Consider the following 19,415-nt stretch of genomic DNA (forward strand, 5'->3'; position numbering starts at 1 on the left):
GAGATGACACACACGCAGGACTGTCACTCAAGCACTAATGTCAATATTAATCTCCCACCTAATTTATTTATTTTTTTTTCTCAGGGAGACTTTAGAAACCAAATAATATTAAAAAAAAAAAAAAAAAGGCTTTCTATGGCCCACAATTAGAGAGAGAGAGGTGGCACAACCAGGAGTCAAGACTGGCGCACAAGCTGAAAGGGCAATATTACTCTCCCACTGTTTTTTATGTTTTTTTTGTTTTTTTCAGGGAGACTTTAGAAACCAAATAATATTAAAAAAACCAAAAAAAAAAAAGGCTTTCTATGGCCCACTGAATGAAAGGGAGAGAGGTGGCACACCCAGGAGTCAAGACTGGCACACAAGCTGAAAGGGCAATATTACTCTCCCACTGTTTTTTTAGGTTTTTTTTTTTTTTTCAGGGAGAATTAGAAACCAAATAATATTAAAAAAAAAAAAAATAGGCTTTCTATGGCCCACTGAATGAAAGGGAGAGAGGTGGCACACCCAGGAGTCAAGACTGGCACACAAGCTGAAAGGGCAATATTACTCTCCCACTGTTTTTTTAGGTTTTTTTTTTTTTTTCAGGGAGAATTAGAAACCAAATAATATTAAAAAAAAAAAAAATAGGCTTTCTATGGCCCACTGAATGAAAGGGAGAGAGGTGGCACACCCAGGAGTCAAGACTGGCACACAAGCTGAAAGGGCAATATTACTCTCCCACTGTTTTTTTATGTATTTTTTGTTTTTTTCAGGGAGACTTTAGAAACCCAATAATATTTAAAAAAAAAAATAAATAGGCTTTCTATGGCCCACTGAATGAGAGGGAGAGAGGTGGCACACCCAGGAGTCAAGACTGGCACACAAGCTGAAAGGGCAATATTACTCTCCCACTGTTTTTTTATGTATTTTTTGTTTTTTTCAGGGAGACTTTAGAAACCCAATAATATTTAAAAAAAAAAATAAATAGGCTTTCTATGGCCCACTGAATGAGAGGGAGAGAGGTGGCACACCCAGGAGTCAAGACTGGCACACAAGCTGAAAGGGCAATATTACTCTCCCACTGTTTTTTTATGTATTTTTTGTTTTTTTCAGGGAGACTTTAGAAACCCAATAATATTTAAAAAAAAAATAAATAGGCTTTCTATGGCCCACTGAATGAGAGGGAGAGAGGTGGCACACCCAGGAGTCAAGACTGGCACACAAGCTGAAAGGGCAATATTACTCTCCCACTGTTTTTTTAGGTTTTTTTTTTTTTTCAGGGAGACTTTAGAAACCAAATAATATTAAAAAAAAAAAAAAAAAAAAAAAAATAGGCTTGCTATAGCCCACTGAATGAGAGATAGCACACACAGCAGTGGCACACAAGCCCTTACTGAGGCCAATATTTTTCTCCCACTGATTGATGTAGTGTTTTTGTGTTGAGGTAGAATTTAGAACACAAATCACGGAAAAAATAAATAGGCTTTCTATGGCCCACTGAATGAAAGGGAGAGAGGTGGCACACCCAGGAGTCAAGACTGGCACACAAGCTGAAAGGGCAATATTACTCTCCCACTGTTTTTTTATGTATTTTTTGTTTTTTCAGGGAGACTTTAGAAACCCAATAATATTTAAAAAAAAAAATAAATAGGCTTTCTATGGCCCACTGAATGAGAGGGAGAGAGGTGGCACACCCAGGAGTCAAGACTGGCACACAAGCTGAAAGGGCAATATTACTCTCCCACTGTTTTTTTAGGTTTTTTTTTTTTTTTCAGGGAGAATTAGAAACCAAATAATATTAAAAAAAAAAAAATAGGCTTTCTATGGCCCACTGAATGAAAGGGAGAGAGGTGGCACACCCAGGAGTCAAGACTGGCACACAAGCTGAAAGGGCAATATTACTCTCCCACTGTTTTTTTATGTATTTTTTGTTTTTTTCAGGGAGACTTTAGAAACCCAATAATATTTAAAAAAAAAAATAAATAGGCTTTCTATGGCCCACTGAATGAGAGGGAGAGAGGTGGCACACCCAGGAGTCAAGACTGGCACACAAGCTGAAAGGGCAATATTACTCTCCCACTGTTTTTTTAGGTTTTTTTTTTTTTTCAGGGAGACTTTTGAAACCAAATAATATTAAAAAAAAAAAAAAAAAAAAAATATAGGCTTGCTATAGCCCACTGAATGATAGCGCACACACAGCAGTGGCACACAAGCCCTGACTGAGGCCAATATTTTTCTCCCACTGATTGATGTAGTGTTTCTGTGTTGAGGTAGATTTTAGAACACAAATCACGGAAAAAATAAATAGGCTTTCTATGGCCCACTCAGTGAGAGATGGCACACACAGGGATGGCACTGTAGCAGAAATGCCAATCTTAATCTCCCACAAAAAAAAAACAAAAAAAAAAAAAAACTGTCCTACAATTACTATCTCCCTGCAGTAATGTAAGCCAGGTATGGCAGGCAGCAATAGGAGTGGACTGATGCACAAATTAAATAAAAAGTGTGGACAAACAAAAAAGATAGCTGTGCAGAAAGGAAGGAACAAGAGGATATGTGCTTTGAAAAAAGCAGTTGGTTTCCACAGTGGCGTACACACAGCAATACAGCTATCACGGAGCCTTCTAGGGCAGCCCAATGAGCTACAGCGCTGAGGGGAAAAAAAAAAAAAAATAGCTTCCACTGTTCCTGCACACCGAAGGTGGTGTTGGACAGTGGAAATCGCTGCAGCACAAGCGGTTTGGTGGTTAGTGGACCCTGCCTAACGCTCTCCCTGCTTCTGACGAAGCGGCAGCAACCTGTCCCTAAGCTCAGATCAGCAGCAGTAAGATGGCGGTCGGCGGGAACGCCCCTTTATAGCCCCTGTGACGCCGCAGACAGCAAGCCAATCACTGCAATGCCCTTCTCTAAGATGGTGGGGACCAGGATCTATGTCATCACGCTGCCCACACTCTGCGTTCACCTTCATTGGCTGAGAAATGGCGCTTTTCGCGTCATTGAAACGCGACTTTGGCGCGAAAGTCGCGTACCGCATGGCCGACAAGCACAGGGGTCGGATCGGGTTTCATGAGACGCCGACTTAGCCAAAAGTCGGCGACTTTTGAAAATGATCGACCCGTTTCGCTCAACCCTAGTGACCACAATGCCCGAAGTATACTTCCACCGGCACTTTACTGAAGCGATGCGGCCTGAATGGGGACCAGTGATCAAGCTCACGGCCGCCAATCAATTGACCATCCAGGTAGCAGGGGTGGTCTGGATGAATATAGTGGTCTGTAGGAAAGACTTGGGATGAAAAGGAGTGGTGCTAACAGCTGGAGAGGTGAGTAATGAACATACTGTCACGCTAGGCATGAATGTGTTGAGCGAGGTCAGAAGTCTTCTTATTAATGTGTCCCCAGACAGGTTCCTTAAACAATGGAGTACCCATACACCACAGAGGAGAGTCTTCCAGCAGCTGATTAGGGCGGCCCAAGACCAAGAGACCTCTAGCGGTGGAAAGAAACTGGTGAAAGTAATTACCCCAACTTCAATCAATAGGGTCCTACCCCCGGGTCACATAGTACTTACCCTGCCCATCCAAGCATGTACCCCCCTGGAAGGTGTCGCAGTTCAGATCGAGCCGAGTAATACTGACCAGTTACCGCCAGGAATTCTTGTGGCGCGGACATTAGCTATGGTGCGTGACGGAGCAGTTCTTGTATGCTGTGTCAATTTGGGGAGAAAAGATGTCATACTGCCCCCCAGAAGTGAAGTGGTTCATGTCCTGGTTATGCCAGAAAAGTTGATATCACCTCAGGCTGTACAGCTGACGGTCAAACAAGGAGATCTTTGGATGGTGACGTGGACACTGCTTTGTCACCCGACCCTCGACATTTGAAGGAGGAATGCTGAATCCTGGAACAGATAACAGCTGAGCTTACTGAACTCACACTACAACAGGTACAGCAGGTGGAGACATTGTTGGGAAGATACCAGGATGTGTTCACGAGACACGAGGATGACTTTGGGTTACACGACGGCAATCACACATGAGATTCCAACTGGAACTGCTGTTCCCATAAGAGAGCGTTACCGTCAAATTTCTCACCAAATGTACCAGGAGATGAAAGGCATGCTGACCCAGATGCTACAGAAGGGGGTAATTCGAGAGAGTCAGAGCCCATGGGCTACTCCCATCGTGCTGATGTGGAAGAAAGATAGGACGTTACGTTTCTGTGTGGATTACCGCAAACTCAACGCCTGTACAGTACAGAATTCTTATCCGCTGCTGAGGATTGAGGATTCCCTGTCCGCCCTAGGAAGTGCTAAATACTTTTCCACATTGGACCTCGCCAGTGGCTACTGGCAAGTGCCAATATCCGAGCAAGACCAAGCCAAAACAGCCTTCATACTCCCTCTGGGATTATTCGAGTTTGATCAGATGCCATTCGGCCTGGCCAACGCACCAGATATGTTTCAGCGACTCATGGAGAGGTGTTTGGGAGATTTAAACTTCGAGGCCACTCTGATCTATCTGGACGACATCATTGACTTTGCTCCCTCATTTGAAAAACATCTCCAGAGACTGGAACAGGTGTTGAGTCGTCTACAACAGCATGGTCTAAAAGTGAATCCTCAGAATTGTAATTTGTTTTGCACTCAAATTGAGTATCTGGGACACGTTGTCTCTGCAGAAGGAGTGAGACCATCTCGAGAAAAGATTGCTGTGGTACAAGATTGGTCTACCCCAAAACCGTGAAAGACGTGCGTGCTTTCCTAGGACTCATGGGGTATTTCAAAGGTTTTGTAAAGAACTTTACCCGCATTGTGAACCCGTTGCTGGAGCTATTGAAGCGGACACCGTCTAGTGCTAGAAACAGAGCTGTAGAATGGGGCGAGCGACAAGAGAAAGCGCTTCAAGCCCTCAAATTGGCCTTGATGGAGGCACCAATGCTGGCATATGCAGACTGTACACAGCCGTTCATTCTACATATGGATGGAAGTTTGCATGGACTCGGAGGAGTGCTGTCCCAGATTCAGAAACGAGAGGAGCAAGTAATCGCTTATGCAAGTCGATCTCTTCATAACTCTGAGACGAACCTGGATAACTACAATTCTTTCAAGCTGGAGTTGTTGGCGTTGGTGTGGGTCATGCCGGAGAAGATTGCTGAATATCTGTCCGGTTCTGAAGTTTATGCGCGCACAGATAACAATCCGTTGGCTCATCTGGAAAGAGCACAACTTGGGGCGCTGGAACAACGCTGGATAGCTCGGATGGTGAAGTTTAATTATATAATCACCTACAAGAGAGGAGCAGAGAATACCCATGTCGATGCTTTGTCCCAAGTGAACTATGAGGAGCCAGGGCCTAACCGTGATGAGGAACTGGAGGCTGAAGAGGTTCCTAGATTCAGGGACTCTGCCAGGACGGTGGCAGCCACGCTGGAGCAAGTACAGATGGCGACTCGTGCATGTCTACTGGGACAATCCCATGATGAGTGGGTCCGCATACAACAGGAAGATGAATAATTGGCACAAATGAGGCAGTGGGTGTCATCCAAACAACTGTCCAGCCAGCTCTGTCCCTTGGTGCTCTGCGGATTCTATGGCAGAGGGAGAAACTACAGCTGCGCGATGGAGTTCTGTACCCAAAAGTTCTACTGCCACGGGAGCTGGGCATCATCTGGCAAATGGTGGTCCCTGAAACGTTGCTGCCCCAGGTGGCTACAGAGGCACATGAAAGAGGAGCTCACTTCGGACCGGAAAAGACCTTCCAGTGGCTGCAACGACTAATTTATCAATTAAAAACTGTAGTGGAGGAAATCTGTCAATTATGTCTGAGCTGAGAGTTGGCCAAGCCACCTGAACAAAGGGCCCCCACACAGACCATAGTGACGTCTGCTCCTCTAGAGTTGCTAATCATAGATTATCTGACCATTGGACCAGCGCATCAGGGATATGAAAATTGCTTGGTGATGATGGATCACTTCATGAAGTTTGCCATTGTGACTATGACACAAGATCAGACTGCCGAATTTGCGGCATACGCCATCTGTAAGAACTTCATCCAGGTGAACAGGTGTCCAAAGCGCATACACTCGGATCAAGGCGCCGTTTTTCTTGGAAGGGTGATGGAGGCGTTACATCGGTTGTACCAGATTGGTAAGTCTCGGATGACGCCCTACCACCCCCAGGGAAATGGGGCTTGCGAACGGTTCAACCGTACTCTTATCCAGATGTTGAGGACCTTGGAAGAGGATAGGAAGGCCCAATGGCCTAAGTATGTGACCAAGTTGGTATGGGTGTATAACAATCGAAAACACAGCACCACCGGTTACACATATACTCTCCTGTTTGGTCGACCAGGGAAAGAAATGACTGAACTGGAGCTAGAGCCCGAGGAAGACTACCCATGGATGGGGTGTCCACTTGGGTTCGAGAACATTGACATCAGTTGCAGACTTTGCATCGTTTGGTACGGACCAAATTTCAAGAATTGGAACATACCAGGAACGCTCCTCTGTGTGGGACAGCTCTCCAGGCTTGTATCCTCATACGAGAAATGCACCCTCGAGATAAGCTGGAGTCCCGGTTTAAGGACTGGGACTGCGTACCTGTTTTGGCTGTTCTTGCCCTTAGTTCTCTTGGATTCTGCCCTTATCCAAAATGGAGTGACTGGCCTCATGGGGACCATCTTGCTTCCTGCCTGATACTCCTTGTTTCCTGTCTGCTGCATATATAAAGTAACTCTGCATACTATACCTTGCTTGTGTATCTTGTACCTCACTTGCTGCCAAGCTCAAGGACGTGCAACCTGCTTGTTTCTTCTATTCCTCGGGATACCTCGTTTGCTTCTGGATTTACATACCACCGGAAAGACTCTGTTACTCTACACCTGCTTGCACCCACCTCCGCTATGGTCTGCTCCCACACTAGAAGCCAGCCCAGGCTCTAACCTCTGGATTCTGCATTGCTGGACTTGTACTTGCACCCTCGGTCTGTACTACTAACATCTGCATATTCTTGAGACTGTTTATTGCTTGCTTATCTGTGCAGCCGCAGTTTACATCAGTCATCTGAAGTTCATCTTCCTACTATATATATATATATATTATATATATTGAACTGTGATATACCGTGTTTGTTGTCATTCTGACCTACGTTATCGGTCTCCATAGAACGTTGGCATAATCTTATTAGACCCGGTGGGAAAAGCATAGAGTTGATGCTAAGGGACCTGTCTATGAGATTCCGTCTGAGAGAGTGGAAAGTGCCCCCACTCGCATAGTCCATCGAAACATGTTACAACCCTGCATATCAAGAGATCCCGGCCAAGAACAGAAGACACTGGATGCTCCAAATGTAGTTCCGCCAGTCCTTGCTGAATATGAAGAGGAAGAAACCGCCGCCGATGGTGCAGTCGGGGGAAATGTGTCTTCCATTCCCCGAGGACAACCTGATTCAGTTGCTCCAATGGAATCTACTGCTCCTTCTATCCTACGGCGCTCCAAACAACCTACAGCAGGCGTACCCCCTAACCGATACAATACGGATCAGTTTGTTTGGCGACAAATAGTTCAAGGACTGGAAGAGTGTCAGTGTGAGCTAAGAAAACTCTCGCCTGTTGAATGGTAACATAGTAACATAGTAACATAGTTAGTAAGGCCGAAAAAAGACATTTGTCCATCCAGTTCAGCCTATATTCCTATATTCCATCATAATAAATCCCCAGATCTACATCCTTCTACAGAACCTAATAATTGTATGATACAATATTGTTCTGCTCCAGGAAGACATCCAGGCCTCTCTTGAACCCCTCGACTGAGTTCGCCATCACCACCTCCTCAGGCAAGCAATTCCAGATTCTCACTGCCCTAACAGTGAAGAATCCTCTTCTATGTTGGTGGAAAAACCTTCTCTCCTCCAGACGCAAAGAATGCCCCCTTGTGCCCGTCACCTTCCTTGGTATAAACAGATCCTCAGCGAGATATTTGTATTGTCCCCTTATATACTTATACATGGTTATTAGATCGCCCCTCAGTCGTCTTTTTTCTAGACTAAATAATCCTAATTTCGCTAATCTATCTGGGTATTGTAGTTCTCCCATCCCCTTTATTAACTTTGTTGCCCTCCTTTGTACTCTCTCTAGTTCCATTATATCCTTCCTGAGCACCGGTGCCCAAAACTGGACACAGTACTCCATGTGCGGTCTAACTAGGGATTTGTACAGAGGCAGTATAATGCTCTCATCATGTGTATCCAGACCTCTTTTAATGCACCCCATGATCCTGTTTGCCTTGGCAGCTGCTGCCTGGCACTGGCTGCTCCAGGTAAGTTTATCATTAACTAGGATCCCCAAGTCCTTCTCCCTATCAGATTTACCCAGTGGTTTCCCGTTCAGTGTGTAATGGTGATATTGATTCCTTCTTCCCATGTGTATAACCTTACATTTATCATTGTTAAACCTCATCTGCCACCTTTCAGCCCAAGTTTCCAACTTATCCAGATCCATCTGTAGCAGAATACTATCTTCTCTTGTATTAACTGCTTTACATAGTTTTGTATCATCTGCAAATATCAATATTTTACTGTGTAAACCTTCTACCAGATCATTAATGAATATGTTGAAGAGAACAGGTCCCAATACCGACCCCTGCGGTACCCCACTGGTCACAGCGACCCAGTTAGAGACTATACCATTTATAACCACCCTCTGCTTTCTATCACTAAGCCAGTTACTAACCCATTTACACACATTTTCCCCCAGACCAAGCATTCTCATTTTGTGTACCAACCTCTTGTGCGGCACGGTATCAAACGCTTTGGAAAAATCGAGATATACCACGTCCAATGACTCACCATGGTCTAGCCTATAGCTTACCTCTTCATAAAAACTGATTAGATTGGTTTGACATGAGCGATTTCTCATAAACCCATGCTGATATGGAGTTAAACAGTTATTCTCATTGAGATAATCCAGAATAACATCCTTCAGAAACCCTTCAAATATTTTACCAACAGTAGAGGTTAGACTTACTGGCCTATAATTTCCAGGTTCACTTTTAGAGCCCTTTTTGAATATTGGCACCACATTTGCTATGCGCCAGTCCTGCGGAACAGACCCCGTCGCTATAGAGTCCCTAAAAATAAGAAATAATGGTTTATCTATTACATTACTTAGTTCTCTTAGTACTCGTGGGTGTATGCCATCCGGACCCGGAGATTTATCTATTTTAATCTTATTTAGCCGGTTTCGCACCTCTTCTTGGGTTAGATTGGTGACCCTTAATATAGGGTTTTCATTGTTTCTTGGGATTTCACCTAGCATTTCATTTTCCACCGTGAATACCGTGGAGAAGAAGGTGTTTAATATGTTAGCCTTTTCCTCGTCATCTACAACCATTCTTTCCTCACTATTTTTTAAGGGGCCTACATTTTCAGTTTTTATTCTTTTACTATTGATATAGTTGAAGAACAGTTTGGGATTAGTTTTACTCTCCTTAGCAATGTGCTTCTCTGTTTGCTTTTTGGCAGCTTTAATTGGTTTTTTAGATAAAGTATTTTTCTCCCTATAGTTTTTTAGAGCTTCAATGGTGCCATCCTGCTTTAGTAGTGCAAATGCTTTCTTTTTACTGTTAATTGCCTGTCTTACTTCTTTGTTTAGCCACATTGGGTTTTTCCTATTTCTAGTCCTTTTATTCCCACAAGGTATAAACCGCTTACAGTGCCTATTTAGGATGTTCTTAAACATTTTCCATTTATTATCTGTATTCTTATTTCTGAGAATGGTGAGCTAATAGAGAGGGGGAATGTAAGAGGAAGAACAAGATCGGGTATACCTTTCTAACACCGGTTGCGGAACTACCGGGACTGTCACCAATGTTGTAGGGGGGAAATTTTCAGTCAAGAACCAACCCTTGCATGTGACTGCGGTAGGCGGGGCTGTGTTAAAAAGCACTGCGAGCAGGAATAGGGACAAAGCCCAGGCGGGAAAGCTAAGCGGACAGTCGGGTGCAGTGTCGGCTGTGAAAGCAGAGCATCCCTTGAGTGCAGGCCGACTTGACAGATCCCCGGCATACCGGTCCACTGTAGGTGGATGACAGACTGCCGGTTCCCTGCTAACCTCTGTGCCAGGAGGTGACTCATAGTTGAAACCAGAGACTAACGTGGGCGCAGTGCAGTGAGAAGCAGATGACTAGGCCAAAGCCTCCTAGCCACGTACCTGTGTGCACCGCGGAGCAAAGCCTTGTTCCGGCGGTTCTTCGCACTGGACTGAGCACAGTGTTTGGTGTTTGTGAGAGCAGGAACTCCCCGCACCCTTCAAAGACTCTTCACCCACTCCGTGGATTGGAGCCCCGTCCTCTACAGACACCGTCAAGATGTCACGTGCTGCTGTTTTCGCTGCCACCGTTGGAAAACCAAGAAGCTGCAATCAAAAAGACTACAGACTGATATGTTTTATTGCCTTTTTTCTTCCTATCGACTTATTGTTTGTTCCTGCTCTACCCTGTTCTAGCTCCCAGTTCTACCCTTCTCCCTAGCACACCTCCTGCCACTCCCTGCGCAGAGCATATGTGTTGTTAATAAACCTGTTAACTCTTGATCTGTCTCCTGTCCGTGATGACTTCTCATGTTCCTGCGATTTCTGCAATGTATGTAGAGGATCTGTCAGTCCTCATGAATGGTGTAGTATATAGAGGATGTGCCTTGTGTGGTGCAACAAAAAACTTAGTGGAGAAAAAAAAATCCATCTCACCGCAGTAGAATCCAATGGCCGTGCATGGAAAGAAGTTCGTGTTAGCAGCAAACGAGCAATATCAAAGAAGAAAACGTATCCAACAGCAGATCCATCGATGAAAAACAAAAATTTAAAAACAAAAATATTTAATTTATAACATGGCATAAAACCATTAATTTATGAAAAAGGCAATTAACCCGGGAAACTCATGGCCTTATGCATTTCAAACCGACTGGTTCTTAATCATAGTTCAGAGCGTTCCCATACTCGAAGTAGCCCTAAAAGAAATAAGAGAGTGGAAGGAAATGGAGAGAGGAAAAAAAAACAAAAAAACACAACCTCCCTCACCCTCTCCCTCCCCACAGACACTCCCACACAAGAATGCTCATTATCCCATAGAATTAGTCAGTAAATATATTATTATTATTTATTTATATAGCACCATTAATTCCATGGTGCTGTACATCAGAAGGGGTTACATCAAAATACAAATATCACTTACAGTAAACAAAACTAACAAAACTAACAACGACAAACTGGTACAGAGGGAAGAGGACCCTGCCCTTGCGGGCTTACATTCTACAGGATTATGGGGAAGGAGACAGTAGGTCGAGGGTTGCAGTAGCTCCAATAGTGTTGAGGTGGCCGTATGGTCTTTACAGGCTGTAAGCTTCTTTGAAGAGATGGGTTTTCAGGTTTCTTTTGAAGGATCCAAAAGTCGTGGATAACCGGATGTGTTGGGGCACTGAATTCCAGAGGATGGGTGATATTCGGGAGAAGTCTTGGATGCGATTGGGTGAGGAGCGAATAAGCATGGAGGAGAGGAGGAGGTCTTGGGAGGACCGGAGATTACGTGAGGGAAGATATTGAGAGATTAGTGTGGAAATATACGGAGGAGAAAGATTGTGGATGGCTTTGTAGGTCAGTGTTAGTAATTTAAACTGGATACGCTGAGAAATTGGGAGCCAGTGAAGGGATTTGCAAAGAGGGGAAGCAGGAGTGTAGCGAGGAGAGAGATTAATTAGTCGGGCAGCAGAGTTAAGGATGGACTGGAGGGGTGCGAGAGTGTTAGAAGGTAGGCCACAGAGGAGTATGTTGCAGTAGTTGAGACGGGAGATGACTAGGGCATGCACGAGCATTTTGGTAGAGTGTGGGTTGAGGAAAGGACGGATTCTGGAAATATTTTTGAGCTGGAGGCGACAGGAGGTGGCGAGAGCTTGGATGTGCGGTTTGAAGGACAGGGCAGAGTCAAGGGTTACTCCGAGGCAGCAGATTTTGGGGACAGGGGAAAGTGTGATTTCATTTATTTTGATAGATAGATCAGGTAGGGAAGATATGCGAGATGGAGGAAAGATAATTAGTTCAGATTTGTCCACATTGAGCTTGAGGAAGCGAGAGGAGAAGAAGGAGGATATGGCTGATAGACACTCTGGGATTCTGGAGATCAGAGAGGTGACATCTGGGCCAGAGAGGTAGATCTGAGTGTCATCGGCATATAGATGGTACTGGAAGCCATAGGACCTTATGAGTTGTCCCAGGCCGAGTGTATATATTGAGAAGAGTAAGGGTCCTAGGACAGAGCCTTGAGGGACACCAACAGAGAGGGGGCGAGATGAAGAGGTAGTATGTGAGAAGGAAACGCTAAACGTGCGTTTGGCAAGGTATGAGGAGATCAAAGATAGGGCAATGTCTTTGACCCCAAAGGAAGAGAGGATCTGTAGTAGGAGGCAGTGGTCAACTGTGTCGAAGGCAGAGGACAAGTCTAGGAGGAGGAGTATAGAGAATTGTCTGTTAGCTTTGGCTGTAAGTAAGTCATTAGTAATTTTGGTCAGGGCAGTCTCAGTGGAATGGTGGGGACGGAAGCCAGATTGTAGGTTGTCGAAGAGAGCGTTAGATGCAAAGTGAGAGGAAAGTTCAGCATGGACGTGCTGCTCAAGGAGTTTGGATGCAAATGGGAGCAAAGATATGGGGCGATAGCTGGACGTAGCGCTTGGGTCAAGGGATGGCTTTTTGAGGATAGGTGTGATTGTGGCATGTTTGAAGGCAGAGGGGAAGGTACCAGAAGTTAGTGAAAGGTTGAAGAGATGGATTAGGGATGGGATTAGCGTGGTGTTGAGGTTGGGGAGGAGGTGGGATGGGATGGGGTCAAGTGCACAAGTGGTGAGGTGCGATTTGGAGAGAAGATGAGCAAGCTCCCCTTCATATATAGCAAGTCTATCCTTTTATTCATGCCCATAGGAACTCTAGTATTTAGTTTTTGTATCCATTGGGCTTCTTTCATGTGAAGGGTCCTGGATCTGTCCCCAACACGTTTCAATTGTGGTGTTTTTTTCTAGTGCATGGACTTTACATGAACTAATATCACCTCTATGGCAATTAAAAAAAGGTTGTTATGCCCTTGAACATCTACAATATATATCTGAACATCTTTATGATGCTCAAAATCCCACAACTCACAGTCTCTCAGGGGCATCACAACATTTTTTTTTAAATGTCCCATGTGGTGCAGTATATAGAGTATGTGTCCTGTATAGTGTGGTATATAGAGGATGTGTCCTGTGTGTAGTATATAGAGGTTTTGTCCTGTGTGGTGTATATAGAGGATGTGTCCTGTGTTGTGTAGTATATAGAGGATCAGGGCCGGAGTTTGGGGCAGGCAGACCAGGCAGATGCCTGGGGCCCCCATTCACAAAGACCGCCCCCTGCATCTGCAGCCCCTTTATGAAGTGCCCAGAGGGTGTACAGCAGTGAATAAGCAGTGAGTCTCTCCCAAAACCCCATTCAGTCCCCTTCCCTCTCTCTTTCTCCCTGCCTGCAGTCTGGTTAGAAGTTGCAAGTGAGGTGGATTACAACACAGCAGTCAAAGTTCAGAGCCGGGCCAGGAGGAAGATGCCTCTCCCCTCATCATGACTGCTCCTAGCACTGTCCTGGGAATGGATCTGTACAAGTGAAGCCGCAGAACCTGGTAAGTATGTGTATCTGTGTGTGTACATGTGCAGTATACAGTGCGTGTGTCACGATATTGTATGAAATATCATATAAGTTTAGTTTCTCTTGTTAGCCTAGGCTGTGGGCTAAAAACCCCCCTTCCCTTTCACTCAGGCAAGAGCTTGCCTTGTCAATGTATGTGGGGGAGTTTTATTGAAGAAAGGTAATTACGACTGGCATACTGCAGTCGAAAGTTGTGCCAGCAGAAACTGGTCTGATCTCTCTTTTAATCCATGAGGGTCTTTGTTCTAATTTAGTAAGATATTGGGACAACCATTTAGGCTAAGAAAATAATAAATACATATTGTTAATGTCCTTCGGCGGACCTATCAGCCACTCTAAACAAGTGCTTCCAACTCCATCATGTAAAAAGTAGGGATTTCTCTGTAACTATGCATCACAAATAGGACATATTTGATCTCATTAGAATGCCAACATTAATACGAGATGAATGCTGGGTTTGTTATGACTCTGACATGTTCTGGAGCGGAGTTACAGGCATTAGATAAATTTAGGTTAAATTTAGGTAGACTGAAGAGAGAGGAGGGTCTGGATAAGCCAGCCCTGTTGGTGATGTCACCGAGCTACACTTTATAAGTTTCTACCCTCACCCCAGCCAAGGGTCTGTCTGCTGGAGTCTGTGTGAGCCTGGTCTTATTCCAGAACCCTGATGAATTGCGACATTTGGGAACTCCGCCCACTAGCCTGGTTGCCTCAAATGATCTGAACACATGTAAGTGTTATTTCTCATTTACTCCCTGTTTGTTTTACAATTACCTTTGTACATATTTTCAATTGTCTCATTTTGTAACATCCTTGTAATATTTTTATATAAACACTGCCTTAAAATTTATGGAGTATAATATTTAATACTAGTTCGTTCTTCCTGTTCTAAAATGTACCCTAAGTCTTCAGAAGGGAATTACGCTACTGTTTTGGGTTAGCTTCGGACCCGTTTAATCGAAGCTGGTGGCAGCAATACCGTGCACTGTGCCTTTGGGAGTCGTTGTAGCGACGGCGACATTGATAATTATTGTTCCTGCCTGAGCACGAGTAGTTAAATCGCCTCGCTGCAGCGTGCCCAATGGCCAGTACATAGCAGGCAGCCTTTCCGGCGACTAATTATCCTAGGTGCAGTACCTAATCTGACCAGAGGGTAAAGGGGGCGCCAGAGAGCTGCAGGTTTCAAATGGAACTGTAAGCGGGATATACATAAATCCCTGCAGTTCGTGGTATATTGAAGAACAGTGGGATAACTAAAATAAGCCCCTGCTGTAAACCAAGAGGTCAATAGCCTTGTGTGTTTTTTCATCACATTGTAGCAGTGGAGGGATACCTAAGATAAGCCCCCTGCACATGTGATAGCCGTCTGTTGGCCTAAAGTCACCCCGATCCGTGACATAGGGGTGACGGTCAAGGTGTGAATCGTGACAAATATTCATACTGTCACGCTCGCGGCCAGACTGGTTGGCGCGAGCGTGCGGGGGTGTGGCCCCACTGGACCACAGACCAAACTTCCCTGGAAGGGGCGTAACCAAGTAGCTTCCTAGGTGTTCGCTGGAGCCTCTGATGGTGAGGTCAGACTTGTGCAATAGGAAGCTACCAGGTACCACTCCAGGGTGGTGTCTGGCTGTGGCTGCTGATCCCACCGGGGAACGGAACATAGACAGGCGAGCGGGCACGGCTGGCACTCAGGCAGACAGGCGGGCACGGCTGGGACACAGGCAGGCAGACGGGCACAACAGAGATACTGGCAGGCAGGCGGGTACGGCGGGCTCTCTGGCAGGACAGGCGGACAAGACTGGAACACTGGAAGAACCGGTAGGGACCGGTCTGCAGGCTGGCATGTAAAACAGGTAAGAACCTGTTCAGACAGGAGGACTTAAGGATAGGTAGAGAAAGACCACAAGAGCGAATGCAGAGTGAAAGCACAGGAGCTAGAGCCAAGAACAGAAACGCAGGAGGCGGAGCCAAGCACAGAAACGCAGGAGGCGGAGCCAAGAGCTGGAGACAAAGCCAAGAGCAGAATCGCAGGAGGTGGAGCCAAAAGATGGAGGCGGAGCCAAGTGCAGAAACACAGGAGGCGTAGCCAAGAGCTGGAGGCAGAGCCAAGTGCAGAAACGCAGGAGGCGGAGCCAAGAGCGGGAGAAGTAGAACCGCAAGGAGCGGAGCCAGGTAGAACCGCAAGGAGCTGAGCAAGGTAGAACCACAAGAAGCAGAGCGAGAGCTGAGCGGAGCCGCAGAGCAGGGCCACAGAGTGCAGAGCAAAGTCGGAGTACAGAGCAAAGTGCAGAGCAAAGCTACAGAGAGCAGAGCTGAGAGCAAAGCCACAGAGTGCAGAACTGAGCGCAGAGCAAAGTCAGTGCAGAGCAAGACAGAGTGCAGAGCCGAGAGCAAAACCACAGAGTGCAGAGCAAGTTCACAGAATGCAGAGCAAGGAGCAAAGCAAGGTCGCAGAGAGTGGAGCCGAAAGCAGAGCAAAGCAAGACACAGAGGACGCACAGCAGGGAAAGGAAACCAAGGCAGGGATATAAACGGACATAGGAGCAAGACTAGGCTAAGACAAAGTCAGGAACCAGACAAGACACAAAGACATGGACACAAGCCAGGGTACGACACCCCTCTGGGTGGCAGACATAGACCAGGGTACTAAGCCCCTCTGGGTGGCTACACAGGACACAGAGTAAGCGAGACAGGGCCTGGCACCTCAGCAGCTAAGAACTGACTGAGGGAGTAAGTTGCACAGGCCCCCACCAATGGGTGGGTATGTCTTAAATACAGGAAGCCTCATGGCAATTGGCCAGGGACACCTTAGCAAGGTGCACACAGTCTCTATAAGAGAGTTGCCGGCGCCACCCACCTATGCACACAGACAGAGCATGCACAGGGCAAGCAGCAGACATGAGGCACACAGCATGGAGCTGGCAGCAGAGAGAAGTCACAACAAGGCCCAGAGAAGTGAGTTTGAGTGTAATGCAGGTGGAGGATGGGAGGCCATGCAGTGATGCCAGCAGAGTTGTTAGGCTACGTTCACATTTGCGTTGTGCGCCGCAGCGTCGGCGCCGCAACGCACAACGCAAACAAAAACGCAGCAAAACGCATGCACAACGCTGCGTTTTGCGCCGCATGCGTCCTTTTTTTCATTGATTTTGGACGCAGCAAAAATGCAAATTGCTGCGTCCTCTGCGCCCGGACGCGGGCGCCGCAGGGACGCATGCGGCGCAAAACGCAAGTGCGACGCATGTCCATGCGCCCCCATGTTAAATATAGGGGCGCATGCGGCGACGCTGCGGCGCCGACCGCAAATGTGAACGTAGCCTAACACATACAATATCGTGACAGCGAGTGTCTGTATATGTGTATAAAGTATGTGTGTGCATATATACAGTATAACAGTATATAGTATGATTGTGTATATCTGTGGTGTATGTGAGTGTGTATGTATATATATATATATATATATATATATATATATATATATATATATATATATATATATATATATATATATATATATATTGTAGCGTGGCTAAAGGGTGTCTAATCGACGGGAGATATGTGTCGCATAGATGGCTTGCTGCTGTGACGTAACCATAGCTACCTATATGTCTGTCAGGACCTGTGGTGATGTCAGACCACATGGCTAATCATGTGACGGGTTACTGGGTGTGGTTAGCTCTATATAAAACAGGCTAATGCTTAACACTAGATATATGTGTGGAGCTGCTAGCCTCCAGAGTGTGTTAAAGTTTCAGGTCTGAGCCTGAAAGACTGGACACTTTGTTTTTTTTTTTCCTGAACTAAAGGCTATTTGTTTGCTGTTATTTTGCCACGTGGTTTATGATGTAATAAACCTATGTACTTTTAAAGGAACGTGCCTCCTGAAGTGTTATATATATATATATATATATATATATATATATATATATATATATATATATATATATATATATATATATATATATATATATATATATATATATATATATATATATATATATATATGTATATACAGTATATACACTGCTCAAAAAAATAAAGGGGACACTAAACTACCACATCCTAGATATCACTGAATTCTGAATTAAATATTTCAGTTGCAAATCCTTATTCATTCATTACATAGTGGAATGTATTAAGAACAATAAAACATAAAAATGATCAATGTAAATGTAATGTAAATCAAAATGAATATGCCATGGGGGTCTGGATTTGGAATGATGCTCAAAATCAAAGTGGAAAATCCAATTACAGGCTGGTCCAACTTCAGTGGAAATGTCTCAATGTTCTGTGATGTTCTGTTGTGTGTGTGTGTGGCCTTCACATGCCTGTATGACCTTCCTACAACGCTTGGGCATGCTCCTGATTAGGCGGCGAATGGTCTCCTGTGCGCCATTTTCCAATACCCGTAGCGTCTCTATTTTTCATGATCTGAGGTCGGTTGAGGGCTTATTTTTTGCGTGCCGAGCTGGCATTTTTAATGATACCATTTCAGTGCAGATACGTTCTTTGATCGCCCATTATTGCATTTTAATGCAATGTCGCGGCGACCAAAAAACGTAATTCTTGCATTTTTAATTTTTTTCTCGCTATGCTGTTTATCGATCAGGTTAATGTTTTTTTTTATTGATAGATCGGGCGATTCTGAATGCGACGATACCAAATATGTGTAGGTTTAATTTATTTTAAATGGGGCGAAAGGGGGGTGATTTAAACTTTTATATATTTTTAATTTTTTTCACATTTTTTTTAACTTTTTTTTTAACTTTTGCAATGCTTCAATAGCCTCTATGGGAGGCTAGAAGCTGGCACAACTCAATCGCCTCTGCTACATAGCAGCGATCATCAGATCGCTGCTATGCAGCAGAAATGCAGGTGTGCTATGAGCGCCGACCACAGGGTGGCGCTCACAGCAAACCGGCATCAGTAACCATAGAGGTCTCAAGGACCTCTATGGTTACTCTGCAGAAGCATCGCTGACCCCCAATCATGTGACAGGGGTCAGCGATGCGCTCATTTCCGCCCGGCCAGAAGCGCCAGTTAAATGCCGCTGTCAGCGTTTGACAGCAGCATTTAACTAGTTTATAGCAGCGGGTGAGTCGCGATTTCACCCGCCACTATTGCGGGCACATGTCAGCTGTTCAAAACAGCTGACATGTCTCGGCTTTGATGCGGGCTCACTGCCGGAGCCCGCATCAAAGCGGGGGTTCTGACCTCGGACGTACTATCCCGTCCGAGGTCAGAAAGGGGTTAAGGTTGAAGGAAAACTTTAGGTCCATCTAGTTCAACCCATTGCATAACCTAAAATGCCCTAACATGTTGATCCAGTGGTCAGTCAGATTCAGGTCTGGGGAATGGGCGGGCCAGTCCATAGCTTCAATGCCTACATCTTGCAGGAACTGCTGACACACTCCAGCCACATGAAGTCTGGCATTGTCCTGCATTAGGAGGAACCCAGGGCCAACAGCACCAGCATATGGTCTCACAAGGGGTCTGAGGATCTCATCTCATTATCTAATGGCAGTCAGGCTACCTCTGGTGAGCACATGGAGGGCTGTGTGCAGCGCCCCAGAGTCCTGGTCGTTGCAGTACTGATGCTCCGCCGCTAAGGGGAGTGATGGTATGTCTGATGGCACTGAAGGAGTTCACCTGACCAGGTATCACAAACACCAATACACTTCATAGTCTGGCCTCCAGGGGGAGCTAAGGGCGCTATGTATTAGGC

This window comes from Ranitomeya variabilis, chromosome 4 (genome assembly GCF_051348905.1).
Source record: "Ranitomeya variabilis isolate aRanVar5 chromosome 4, aRanVar5.hap1, whole genome shotgun sequence".
NCBI classification, from domain to species: domain Eukaryota; kingdom Metazoa; phylum Chordata; class Amphibia; order Anura; family Dendrobatidae; genus Ranitomeya; species Ranitomeya variabilis.